Here is a 13589-nt window from a genome sequence, read left to right on the forward strand (position 1 = left end):
TTAGCTGCCAACACTGGTCAGGCCAATAATACCCATGTGTTTTGAGTTTACTCTTTTTTCATTTTGGAAAGCTTTCTCATGATGTCGTCAGGTTGTTTTGGGGTCTCTTGCCCCCCACCCCTCCACCTCCTCTCCCCTGTCTCTTGTTTGCCCTTTTCTTTCTCCTATGTGACCCTGCTACATATGGGTGAGACCAACAAGTAATGAATTGGTTTCATATGAGAGCTGGAGCATGAGCAGAACAGAAAAATTCATTAGTCTGGTGGTTTATGTGCTCCCTTGGGCGTTGTACACACACAAAACCAACACACACATATACAGGTGACCTACAGAGTGAATTGGAAGTTGTAAAACGCTCATACTGTAAAAGAGGACAACAATAACCAGTTCCCATAAAAAAAATTGAAACTAAAATCAAATAAAAATCCCTGCTGATTTGGGCCAAAACGTAGTTAGCCTCATTATGGCATATTATAAATGTGTATCTCAGCTGACAGGTACACCTTCATGGTCACTAGAGGGCTATCAAAGTCAGCAGTAGTATCAATCTTAGGGGCAGTTAATGGTCAGGTGTACTAAACAGCTTATACACAGCCTTCTCATTTGTAGTACATGCTATGTTTAAACAGCTTTTAAAACCCAGTGGTCAGGGAGTTTCTGTCTCTTGCACTTGTTCACATGTTAATGAACAGCTTTGATTTACAGTATATATGTATGTATGGAAAAGAGACCACACAGATTGACACACACACACTGATTTACAGCTAGGGCAGTTGTCCCCCTACTCAGTGTCCTGATGCTTCAGCAGCGCTGTGGGGGGTGACGAGGCCTTGACTGTCTGTCCGTCACCCTCCATCTCTTCTCCTGTTTCCCACTTGCTTCCACAATCTCTGTCAGTCAAGCCCACAGAAAAGTGAATGAAAGGAAAAGGTGTTTGAGATAAACTTTAGGTGTAAAAATATTGGTGACATTTAGGGATAACATTATTTTTACCTTAAGAGCAGAAAATACATACCGGTTTTCTTTTCTTACTGCATCTGCAACAACTCAACAAACAAACAGGTCAAACATTACTTAAATAGCGCCTATGTCTCAGTGTTGGAGCCTATGGGTCTGTGATCAATTCCATCTGCAGGATTTAAAAAATTACTGAATCTTGGTGTAAGAGTAGGGCATGGACTGAGGATGAACCCCTTAAAATTCCAAGATCCATAAAAGGGGGCAGAGGCTGGGGTAGTTTTTCTTTTTTACATTATTTAACACTGGAGAGCCACAGGCAAACAATAGTAACAGTTAAGTGAGAAAAAATAGACTAATCTCATACTGGCACCAACTGAGTCAGAACAATGACTAAAAGCAGAAAAACACAAGTCATAATTTATGGTATGTTTGTGGTCTGCACTCACTGAATGGCCTTCTAATTGTTATATGTATTTCTTATTGTGTCTCAGATATACAAGTCTGCTGTCTGGTTGCTTCCATTTGTATTTATGCTGTTTGTGTTTATGTCAGTTCAGCCATATGTAAGTACTGTACTGCCCAAGCCAAATGTTCCCTGTGAGGACAATAGACCTTATTCACAGCGGACCTTTTCACTCGGCATGGCAGAAAATGCCCAGGTATAATTGTTTTAATTCACAACAGCAGTTTCATTGTGGTTACATCAGTTCCAGGGTTTTGTTTTGGGCATGCAGGCTCACTGGGACACTGAAATGGAGCAGATCCATCATTAGTATTGTTAGGATCACCTGTGTTTTTCCTGCAGTAACAAGCCAAAACGTCTGCTGTAACAAGGTCTACCTTAAAACTTTTTACCTCCCTGTCAGATTCTTCCTTATCTGTCCAGTCTATAGAGAAAAATGCATTGACAATGGATGTTAAATACATCAAAATCAATTGAATATCTCGTACCCCACCCAACCTTTGTAGTGGTGTCTCTGTAAACAGCACACTTTTCAAGCGATCAGCACTCAGCAAACTCTCCCAGCAGTATGTCAGCGTGGGACAAACTCAAAACAATATTTGCCACAGCAAGGATTCAACCCAATGTGTACAGAGCAACTTTCTCATATTCCTCCCGCAGAGGGTCACAACATGGCAGCTGGGTTTGTTTGTTCAAGGACTTGTGCTTGAGTGTGGAAAAGGCCTGAGCCCTGTTTGACACGGCGCTCTCGAAAACACAAAGCACTGCCAATGCAAACTCAGTGTTTTTATAGCTCAGTAATACAGTAAATAGTGATGGCTTCATGTATTTTAATCATGACATTGTTTGTAAAAGTGCAAACCTGACTGTGTTTCTCTGTGCTTGCGGTGCATGAATGAGACCTCTTTGGTCACTGGCTTGTGTGTTTGTCTGTGACCTGTTTGTGAGTTGGAAGTCCATGTGTCAATAGGTATTTTTAGCACCGCCTCTCACTGCATTGCAATGGCACTCATTCGCACCCCTTCAAAACCCCCCCACTCCATTCCCTCCCCTCCTCACCTACCCTGCACACGGTCCACCATAACATTCACTCTCACTAGAAGTAGCCAGCAACAGACTGCATGAAAGTTTAAAAAAGGGAGGGAGCAGTTTCAATCCAGGAGTGGAGACAGGAGGCAGATCAGACCATGGTTACCATGGTAATAAAGTCCTCAGGCAAGGCGCTCAGAATTACTCCAATAAATTAGCTGAGTTTAGTTTTTCCCTTGGCTTCGACCAATTTGAATATTAATTAAAATAATTAAAGGATGGCTATAATTATATGTCTTCACACACACCCACATAGACTGGAAATATGGGTGTGACTGTTTGAGGCAAGTTAAACTTGTGTCTGAGCTTAAAAGCAGTGGTGAAGAGAGGCCAAACATGTAATTGGTAAAGACAGAGGGTGGAGGGCCAGACACAAAAGATCAGAGCCATCCGACAGTGGTTATAGCAAATAACAATTCCCTTTGCGCTATTGTTAGTAAGGCAGAGCGTTAGGAGAAGAAAGGAAGTCCATTCATTCAGTGGCCAGCCTGGACAGGTGAGGAGAAGGAGAGGAGAGGGGGGAGGAAAAGGGGAAGCAGAATCTGGGAGGGGCTGCAGGAGTGACAGTTTGAACAGGGGGGCGACAGTTGTAAAGGAGCCCTCCCAAATGCCATAGCAGAGGCCGAAGTCCTCCACACTGTCAGATGTGTGCGCATGTTGTACAGATGATCAGCAGGGGATTTCTGAGGAGCTGGAGGAGGTGGGGAGGGAGAAACCTGACACCCAAAAAAAAAAGACTCTACGTCCCCCCTCTCTCCCTCCTCCTTCTCGGCCAGCCATGAGGAAGAGGAGGCACAAGTGCAGTGCTACAGCTGAGAGGGTCTCCGGGGACTCCTGACTGTGTGAGGGGTCATCTGGAATGCTCCCCGCAAACACCCGACAATCCCACCCTCCCCTAAAACCTCCCTCCCACCTCATTCGTCTCTTCCCACATTCCCCTGATCTCATTAGACAAACTACTTCACACTCATCAGCTGCACGATCACACAGACACTCCAGGGAGGAAGGGATTATCCTTAAATATCTTAACCAGAGAAATTAATCTGTCAAGCGCAAAAGCACTTTTTAGAATGTATAAATTATTTATACTTTGAAATTAGGGTTAGTAAACTTAAAGAAGTGTCACTTCTTTTACAAAACATATGTAAATATGACATTTAAACATAGGCTTAAAGGTAATACATTATGTGTTGTTCCCCACTTTAAGGACAGGTTAGTCTGAACACTTTATATTTAGATAAATATATCAATCATCAACTAGGGACATTAACTTATACTTTTCCTTCAATAACCTGCTAATTACTTTTGTAGTACTGAAGGAAGTTGTTATGCATGAATGAGCATCATATATGCATAAAATGCTTGTACTTCTACTTCTGCACTTATCATCATTAAGCAGTAATTGGGACATTATTAATGACCAAGTTATTGTAGAGTATGTAGTAAGTATTAATAAGTATGTAATAAGTTTATAATGAGTAATGACTTGTCATTTTTCTCATAAAAGCTCAGTGTTTTACTTTTTGCCCAATTAATTTGCATTATAGTTTTACAGGACACTCTGAAGGTCTTTAAAGCACTGTGTAAATAAAGTCATTGTTCTGATGATTGTTACTTTATGCTACTAATATGTACGCTTTGTAACATATAGTATTTAATGGTTCACATATGAACAATAATCTAAAGTGTGATCCAAAATGGCATTGAAAGCCCTGTGGGAAGTAACAGAAGCTGACACAACTATTTTCCTCGCCAAACACCTAAAAAGAAACCTTGAGGGGTTGTAACACCCATTGCAACCTCCCACCTAAAGGAACCTCCCCCTGGGAGCAGACGCTGACCCTGTGACCCTCTGACACCTCCACCACTCCCAGATCCTCTCCTGGGGCCAATCAAATAGAACCTACCCCAGGTCTGTGACACTGATACTGACAGAACACATAAGTCACTGTAAACAGACATTATAGAGGGGAATGTGGAGTTGTACATTTACACACACTCTCACTCGTGCAGACACATATGTTTAAACCAAACATCGACCTTAAGTCACACATGCATGCAAAGAAAGGAGGAATTTCATGGTGAAGAGAGCCAAGAGCGGGGATTTCATCAACCATTGCAAATCTGGGACTTTTATTGGTTTGAGATTCCCAGTGAAAAAGACACTGGGGGAGATGTTTCTGACGGTAGTATGATTGGTATGCAGTTTTCCCCCCGGTTCCCAACATACTGCAAGCTTCGCATTCTGGAAGTGATCTGTGTTGTCTGAATCCTGCAGCCCTGCACAGCTGTCAGACCACGACAGGGGGTGGACAGGCTGCCTGTATGTGTACATGAGTGTGTGTGCGTGTGTGTGTATTGTCTCATGAAAAGCCTCTGAGTTGAATACTTCTATTCCAATTCAGATGTTTGTGTGTGGTGTATTTTTTAGACTTGTGATGTTGAATAGAGGTGATAATTCAAGTTGTGTATTCAAAATGACAGGCAATAGATCATTTGTCATCCCTCTTGAATAGAAGCTTTTGAATGGAAATTTTCTGCTGAATGCATAACCTTTTTTTTTTTTTTTTTTTTAAATAAAAACTACAAACTTTAAATTTTTAACACACTTTCTTTCTTTTGAAAACTTGCTTTTTTCTTCTTGACAGCTCATTGATGTTACAAGCGGCCTGAATCATTTTCTTTTTAAAACTTTCTTTATCTACTGCGGTAGTGGTTTGTTATCCTTGCTGACTCATAAATACAACTTGAACTTCTCTCTCTAGAATCTCTCTCGCTCTCCAAGTGAATTCCTCACAGGATCAGACCTGCTTTTTATGCTCCACTGGTTTTCACTCAAAGCCAGAATGAGTATAGACAGGGGAGTGAGGAAAAAAGGAGGGGGTGGGGGGGGTGGTGGTAGTGGTGGGGGTTAGTGACAACAAACCAAAACTCTGTGGAGGAACGGAGCATATTTTGTCAAAAGAGAAAAAATATGATCGGGGCTGGGCAACGAGAAAGTGAGACACAAAAAGAAAGGGAGAGGGGAGGCACGAGGAAGAAGGAAATAATACTGAAAAGGTCATGATTTCTGCCAGGGGATTTGCAGTTGCCCAGACAACGAACAAAGCAGAGCCAGTTGGACGATGTGCTCAACAGAAAAGGCTGAAAAGAGAAAGGAGAGACTCTGGAGAGTACGACAACAAGAGCTTAGAGCTACTCTCCTCATCAGTACGATCATTTCTGGTATTCAGTCAAATATTTGGTGAACTGCACAGATAATAACAAGCGTCCACATCATACCTCGCACTAAATCATCCCCTATATTAGTGTTAGCATTTAAGACAAGTTTAGAAAGAAAACCAATGCTTTTATGAAACAAGGAAACCAGAAAGCAATAAATCACAATTGTTGTGTGGCTGAACACAGAGAAAATCCAGTTCACAAGATCACTTCTAATAAAGGACTGAGGGAATTAAGGTTAACCATTAAACAGATGAGATTTGTTTTGGTTGGTTAAGCTATGAGTTGAAAAGTGGTGAGAGAATGTTAATGATATGCAGAGAAAATGAGGCCAAGCCAGATGAAAGTCCAGCTAAAGTCTTTATAAACACAAAGAAACATGGAGAGTGAGAAAAAGGGTGAGGATGATGGGGGAGTGGAAGGGGAGGGAGGTGGCAAAGGTGGCCTCACTGGAGCAGAGAAAGTGGAAAAGCCAGAAATTTAATCTGGGAATGGATAGATGTATAGAATGTGTAGCATGTGTTTGCTGGTATGCACAAATACTGCACATATAGTTATACTTTTGGTGTTGCATATGATAATTTATTGTAATTCTGTGTTATTTTAGTTGTAAACAAAATTAGTATAAGATGAAAGGAGGTCTCATTTACAGAAGTGACTTTCATTTCATGTAATTCTTAAGTCTGCACAGGAAAGCACAAAAAAGTTACACTGCAGAGAGTGAATGTGTGCTCCCCTTGTCCTGTGTGCCCAAGGTGGAGCTCAGAGTTTGGTAATGACCTTTATTGTCTCATCTTGCTGATTGAGTGCCAGCTAAAGTTTCCCACCTCTCTGTCGGGAAGGCAAGTACCAACAGATACCATACCAACAACACAGTCCTTTACAGTCTGTGTGAATCTGACAGTTTACACTTTTGATGTAATGCAGCACTTTCATGCACTCACAAGACTCTTTTAAAACATAAATCTCTCCTCTGCTTTGCCTCTGGGTCCCCTATCAACAACTGTCATGGTTCCAGATCCATTGCCCTGTTTTACTGCAAACCCTTCAATCTGAGTCATTACAGCCCAGGGGCAGTAATGGTATACAGTTACACCAGCAATACTCTGTAATAAAGTTTTCTTCAGAGATAAATACCTAGGCAGAGCGTTGTGGGTCCACATTAAATGGTCCAGTCCAGAAGCTGAGTGGATGATAGGTGTCAAACTGATAATTCAAGAAATTTATAAGTTTATATTGTCAAGGAGTTTCTCTCAAAACAGCTGATATATTTTCTTTCATGTAAAGGGTTAACAAGGTGAAGGCCTTCAGTGGCTCATGTGTCTTATTCCCCAAATCTCAGCGTTCCTGTAACAAAACAACTCCCATCAGTCCCAAAGGTTTCACATTGAATTTCACTCTCCGGTGTTGTTAAGGTCACAGCTCCCGCCCACACTGAGCTCTGATTGGCCAATGGGCTTTCCTGAATATTCAATAGACACCTTGCTCGGAGCTGTGATTGGACACAGCCGGTGCAGTTATGTAAATGAGCACCTGGTGGCGCCTGCTGGCCCGGCGGCGGAGCCTGCGCGAGGTTGGAGCCGCGCGGCTGGTGTTTAGACTCAGAGAGGAGCCGAAGCGCAGGGACCCAGGACTGTCTGTTGTCTTTAAACAATCCTCCTGCAATTGTCGACAAGTTCTATAAGCTTTAACCCGAAGACTGTGAAGTGGAAGTCAGTCTGCGGGGACATCACCAGCCGCTTCATTTATCGTTTTTTCCGTTGTTTTGTGAGTTTTGAAGTCGGACACTGAGCGCAACAACTCCTCCGTTTGGATTACACACACACACACACACACACACACACACACACACACACACACACACACACACACACACACACACACACACACACACACTTCAGAGGACGCGTTTTCACTGTTGAAGTCCAAAACTCATCCTTCTTCTGTTTGATGTAGAGTTCATCTAAAGTTTCTAGCTGCTGTTGAAACAGACTTCTGCGTATCTTCTCGGTAAGTTATGCTAAACTGCATGTATTTCTCCGCAGCCATGCGCGTTTTCGTTCCGCGCACTTCGCTCCAGCTTTAATAACGTTACAGCGGATATGGCCAGCTGTCTGTGTGTCTGTCTGTCTGTGTACATGTCTGTGTGTCTGTCTGCCTCTCACTCTGTGGCTTGGCGTCTATAAGTCTCGGTGTGAGGCGGGCACGGCAGTCCTGGCCGGTGGCCACGGGCTGTTGGAAAGCGCAGACGGTTGGTGTAACGTTGCGCCTCCGGGTCTGTGCTCGGTTGTGTGGCAGATACACTGTGGTATTTACCGGCCGCGTAGCTGAAATATTCTGACACTGTACATCATGGTCTAGACTTGATGCAAACTGTACTGTTTAACATCTAGCTAAATCAGGATCTTTGGCAGCAGTGATGACATTATTCAAGGTCCGGATTTGTGCCAAGACTGCTGCTTTCACTTAGTTAATAATTCTTCAGATAGACTTCCATGAAATTCTCCATCATTGCCACCTTCAGCCAGAATCCCAAGGTAAAGGGATTTGTTTCGTTTTGTTCATTGTGTGCTGTTCTTTACACCTATTTTACAAAACAGCCCCTCTCCCCCATGTTAAACAAATGCAATTCTTCTTGGCACGTCAAGCTTTAAAACTGCACAAGTAGACGATGAAGGGCTCAGTGAAACGTCTTAATGTTTTGAATGACCTCCTCACATCCAGGTGTTGGCCATCACACTGACCATTAACCCTGTGACCTCACAGCACCACAGGTGACCTCCAATAAGAGCAGGAGCTCTGGTTTCATTCACCTCTGGCCATGAATGAGGTGGCTTTCCTTTGGGGAACTGATCCGTCCCCAGAACCAAACCTGGACTTGGCACAGCTGGCTGGACCTTCAGGGAGGAACCTACTTTAAATGTGTTTAGACTCTGGGAAATGGCTCCAAGGTTTGGACTTTGAGGAAGAGTGAATGTGCTGTTTTAATGATGGAGAAGGAGAGAGTGGTGTATGGTGGTTTGATTATAAATGTTTGCAGAACTCAAGGAAAAGCTGCATCGTAAATGTGAATATTTTAACCATGTGCCTTTTGGGTGCATGTGTGTAGAAACCACATGCCTCTGTGCTTGCAGGAAGGCCATGGCAGTCTGATGGAGTAGTTAACAATGGGCTTTAGTGGGTGTGCAGTGCTGCGGGCAGTCACCTCTCCCACCATGAGGACTGTAGATTGGGGTAGTTATTGGCTGGGGGACAGAACAGGCAGTCCAGAGGAGGTGTAGTATTGTTAGACTTTTGGGAGGAGGAGGTGGGGGTTTGGCGTGGCTGCCTGTGCTATTTGCCAGTAGATAGTGAGGCAATAAAAGGCCATTTTCTCTCCCTCTCCCTCCCACTCTTGCTCTGTAGCAAAGTCAGAAGCATAAAGTGAGGAGGAGTCCTGAATGATGGTACACAGCCCTTCACGGTAAGCACAGGTCTACTGGATTCTGGTCTAATGGGCATCTGGCTGCTAATTCTCCCAGAGCATCCCACGAGAGCCATCTGCCCTGCATAACTGCTCTTTATCAGCTGTGCAGTTGTGCCAAGGAGATACAGATTATATGATACACTTGGACAGACCAGTTATGTGAGTATAACTTTGCACGGAAACCATTTTTTATTGATTTGTCTTTGTCTTGGCTGGCAGAGGAGAAAATGACATTAATTACATAATATCATTTGTTTAAAAGTATGCACAGAGCTAAGGAAATTTGTGTGACGGGGTATTGTAGAGGGTTTTTTGGTTTAATTTCTGATTTAATTTGTCTGAAGATTCAGCTGTAAAAGCCTTGAACAGTCATTTGTATGTGCACTGAATTGAGGTTTTTTGTTGTTTTTTTTTTTTTTTTGCAGTTCAGTGTTGGTGCTGTTGTTCGGTGCTTCTAAGCACACAGATGCACGTCTGTTATGCAGCCTTACATACATATAACAGCAGTGTTTGATCTCTGCAGTGAGAAAATTCGTGTTGTCTCAGGTTGATTATTAATCTCGGTGTTTTCTGCTCTATTTGGGTCATTGTTTCAGTTGTAGCCACACTGTGACTCTTTGTTTCTTTTACAGTTGTTGACCAGTCTGAAAAGATTTTTGGCAGGTGGATAAGAATTTAAAACCGGAAAAACAAAACCAGCACAATGACTGAATTGCATGTTTTGCAGTTGGTTGACCTTTATAGATGTGGCTAATGTGGCTATTTAACAACACAAAAGACCATAGTGTTGAGGATTGGGTTTTTAGTTCGAAGAACTGTCTTTTACATGATTCAAAGATCAGCAGCGACTTCACTAAATTCTGCATTTGGTTGTAATTGGTTCCCAATTGGAAGTGTGAGGCATATGGAGGAATTCATTTAAGTCCATACACTCGACACAGTTACCTGCTTCTGCTCTCTACAGTCCTCTTTTAATGGGAACTGAAACCAGTAGAAAGCAGGGCTGTACTGTCCACCTCATTTTCCTAAACCAATTTTCTTCTCAAGTCTAGACAGCTGGACTTTTTCAATTGCATTTCCCTCATGTGTGGTCACATGATGAGCGACTTGGATGAGACTGTCAGGGAAACAAATTCATTGTGTAATGGCTTGTGACACTTCAAAGCAGGGTCCAGGGTGTTCTTTGGGTTTGGTTGTCTGTGAGTTTTCAAATTTGATTTCCTCCTTCTCCAAAGTCCAGCCTTCTCTCAGATCAGCCCTCCCCACTCCAACAGCACATCTTCATCTCCCTTTCCATCTATCCCACCCTACCATCCAGCCTACCTTTGATCCCCTAATTGATCATTCTGGCAAACTGTCTTGCTTTTTTTACATCTAAGATCGAACTGATTTTCCCTCTTCATCTTCTGTCTCCATTCCCTTTGAAGCAGCTGTAGATGTTTCATTTATCCCCCCTTTCTCCTTCCTCCGCTCATCTATCTCATCTTCAGCCCCCCCCCCCCATCCTCCCTGGGAGTCTCTTCATTTATCTGTTGCTCTTCCCTGTGAGGGGGCTCTAGTTAGATAGCAGAGTTTCAGCTTGGATGTAAGCAAACTGGGATTAGATTGTGGATCCTGAGGTCATTTCAAAGAGTTCCTTGTAGCACCTTTTCAATGTATCTCAGACTTTTGCTTTAATGGTCCTTATAGTGCTGTATCTTCAGGAATTCATCTGCATGGGTCCCAACAGCATCAGCCATACAGTCTGCCACATTGAGTCAGAATGTGTGTGTCCTAATGAATGTGTTTCACTTCATTAACCATCAGTGTGTGGCAAAGCACTTTTTACATTAAACACAACCCAAATGAAAAGTTGTACTTCTGTAGTGCATAATTTCTCAACTGAATTACCTGTTCTATGGCCGATATTAGGCTTTGATTAAATCCTATGGTGTTTGGCTGAATTATTGATCTAATAACAGACAGTGGCTGAGTGCTAATGCTGCACCTTCATGAGCTGAGTGCAGCTGTGAATCACTGAGCTTCTTCACACGCCTTGTCAACAGCTGGCAGCTCAAGTTATTGCTTCTGGAAAAAGAAGGTAAACCTTTATAAAAGATGTAAACTCAGAAACTTAAAAGCCAGCTTGTGCTCTCTTCTCTCCTGCTATGTTCTCTCTATTTTTTCAGTGTTTTTTTTTTTTTTTTCATCTCTCTTCAAATCCTCACACTGTGGTGGTGCTCCCGCCTGAGTTGCTCAAGCGCACTATGCCTCTTGTGGCTCTGTATACTGTTAATAATTACTATTGGCTTCTGGCAAAGTAAGAGTTGGAACATGGAAGAAAATTGTGTTCAACATCAAAGGTTACCTTCTTTTTTAATGCGTCCTCTCCTTCTATGATGCATTTTAGCTGTAACAACAGCCATATCAAGTGGGGGTGGGCCTGTCTGTCTCTCCCTTCCAGGAGTTTGGAGGGGCACATTAACACTAGGAAACTGTTGTGTGATGTGTAATTTAGCTCTTTTTAGGAGGCGTTTTTTCTTTCAAGAAGGAGGAGGAGGACTGCTACTGTAGTGGAGGTATCAGTCTGTGCCTGAGGCTTTTAACAGTGATATAGTGTGTGTGTGTGTGTGGTGTGTGTGTGTGTGTGTGTGTGTGTGTGTGTGAGTGTGTGTGTGTGTGTGTGTGTGTGTGTGTGTGTGTGTGTGTGTGTGTGTGTGTAAATGTTTTGTCAAAGCCCGGACTTAATGTTAATGGGGTCACCACAATTTTGAATTTGCTTTTCTGTAAATGTACTTTCTGTTTGCCAAGTGCAGGAGCTAAACATTAAACAGCTTGAAGTGTCTGAAAAGCTTTTCCTCTCTCTTCAGCTGCCCTTCGTTTTAAATGAGAAGAAGACATCTGTTAGAAGGCTAAGTTTGGCCACTCTGTTTTTCTCACTTTGACTCAAAATGCTGAGTCTGATTGAACTCATTCCTGTTTGACCTGATCTCCTTCTAGTTTTCTTTCTGCTGTGTTCTGCCTCTCCCTCTTTCCCGCGTTGCCCCTCTTTGTGTTTCAGTAGCCACTCGCTGGATGAATAATTCTCACTGTCCTGTGGGCAAAGCAAAGAGTTGCCTTTGTCACTCTCTCACTGTCATTTTGAGTCTCTCCGCTCAATTGCTGGAGGGAATTTTCTTCTATCAGGGCATTTTCCATGTCTGTCTCCCTGTCTGTCTTTCTGTCTGTGACCGTTTTCTCTCTGTCCATTGTGAGAGTAGCACCGTGCTGTCACATGCCTCTCCTTTCTCCTTTCACCCCATCCTCCCCTCTGCCTCTCACTTGCTCTCTGACAGGTGGCAGTGAGACTGTGTAAATTGAATTCAGGGAATTGGGTTGTGGCTTGCCATCACACTGCTGCCCTAGTGCCAAACTAGAACCAGATAGCCACATACATTCCTGCTGCTGCAGTCATATTCACATGCTAATGCCACCGCGTATCTACCACTTTCTCATTAAGATTTTTACACCCAAGCTTCAACTGAGGTCACGCTCAGAGCTAATCACTGCAGTGCTAGTGCCATTCAGCAGATAATTCAAGTTCACTCTCAGAAGAATTGGCTTTTATTAACTCCCTTTACTAGAAAGTAAAGTGGCACCTCTCTTTCCAGATGGATTATCCAGAGAAAGAATGACAGAAGCATGAGGCAGAGATAGTCTGTCTACATGTTCTTACATGTTTGGACCTTTAGCTGTGAGAACTGACACTTACTTGTCAGTCAAAAACCAGTTTCTCAAAATAAAGTATAACACACTCTCCTCTGGTGTTTGCCCTTTGCGTGCACAGAGAGAATAAAATCACTCTTTGATTCACACGCTACAGTAAAAAGCAGAGTCAGCTCACGTTGATTGCCAGAGGTGCAAACAATGCTATCACTTGATGGGATACTTTTTTTTTTTGTTTTTTTTTTGAAAGCTCAGTGTTCTGATATCATCTTTCACAGAAGCATACTTTATTCTTGTTAAGCATATGGTACAGCCTGTCTTATGTTCCTCTGAGCTTTGTGTGGTGTTATGTTAGCCTACACTTTATACTGTTTACCAGATCAAGTGATTTTTCTTTTTACTGCCTTTTTATAAATGCAAGGTCTAGTACATGCTGCTATTTGATTATCATAGTTTTCACAAACCTCCAAATTTCACCTTTTTCTAACGTTATCAAAATATCTTAAGTGGTTCTAATGACTGATGAATGAATTGTCAAAATCTGCATTATCAGGAAAAGTACAAAAATCATAATAGAATCTAAATTGTTATGCTAAAAACTTTATACAGGCTAGACCTTTCTTGTTATACATTTATTATTTGGTTTTCTTTTGAAATATTTGGCTTGTTGAGGAGCACTGGAGTATGGAGACCACAATATGTTAG

General features: G+C 42.5%; 1 protein-coding gene across 8 annotated transcripts in view; it reads left to right on the forward strand.

The window, feature by feature from the left end:
• The first annotated feature begins 7316 nt into the window (after window positions 1–7316).
• The window catches only part of ddr1 (discoidin domain receptor tyrosine kinase 1), a 49386-nt gene continuing 43113 nt past the window's right edge, over window positions 7317–13589 (forward strand). For 7 of the 8 annotated variants that reach the window (XM_030157369.1, XM_030157373.1, XM_030157370.1 and 4 more), the window contains exon 1: window positions 7317–7744. The gene's annotated coding sequence lies outside the window, so the exon portion shown is untranslated. The remainder of the gene's footprint in view (window positions 7745–13589) is intronic. The other variant, XM_030157368.1, reaches the window with a different exon arrangement.

The sequence above is a fragment of the Sphaeramia orbicularis genome, chromosome 16 (genome assembly GCF_902148855.1).
Source record: "Sphaeramia orbicularis chromosome 16, fSphaOr1.1, whole genome shotgun sequence".
Classification (NCBI taxonomy): domain Eukaryota; kingdom Metazoa; phylum Chordata; class Actinopteri; order Kurtiformes; family Apogonidae; genus Sphaeramia; species Sphaeramia orbicularis.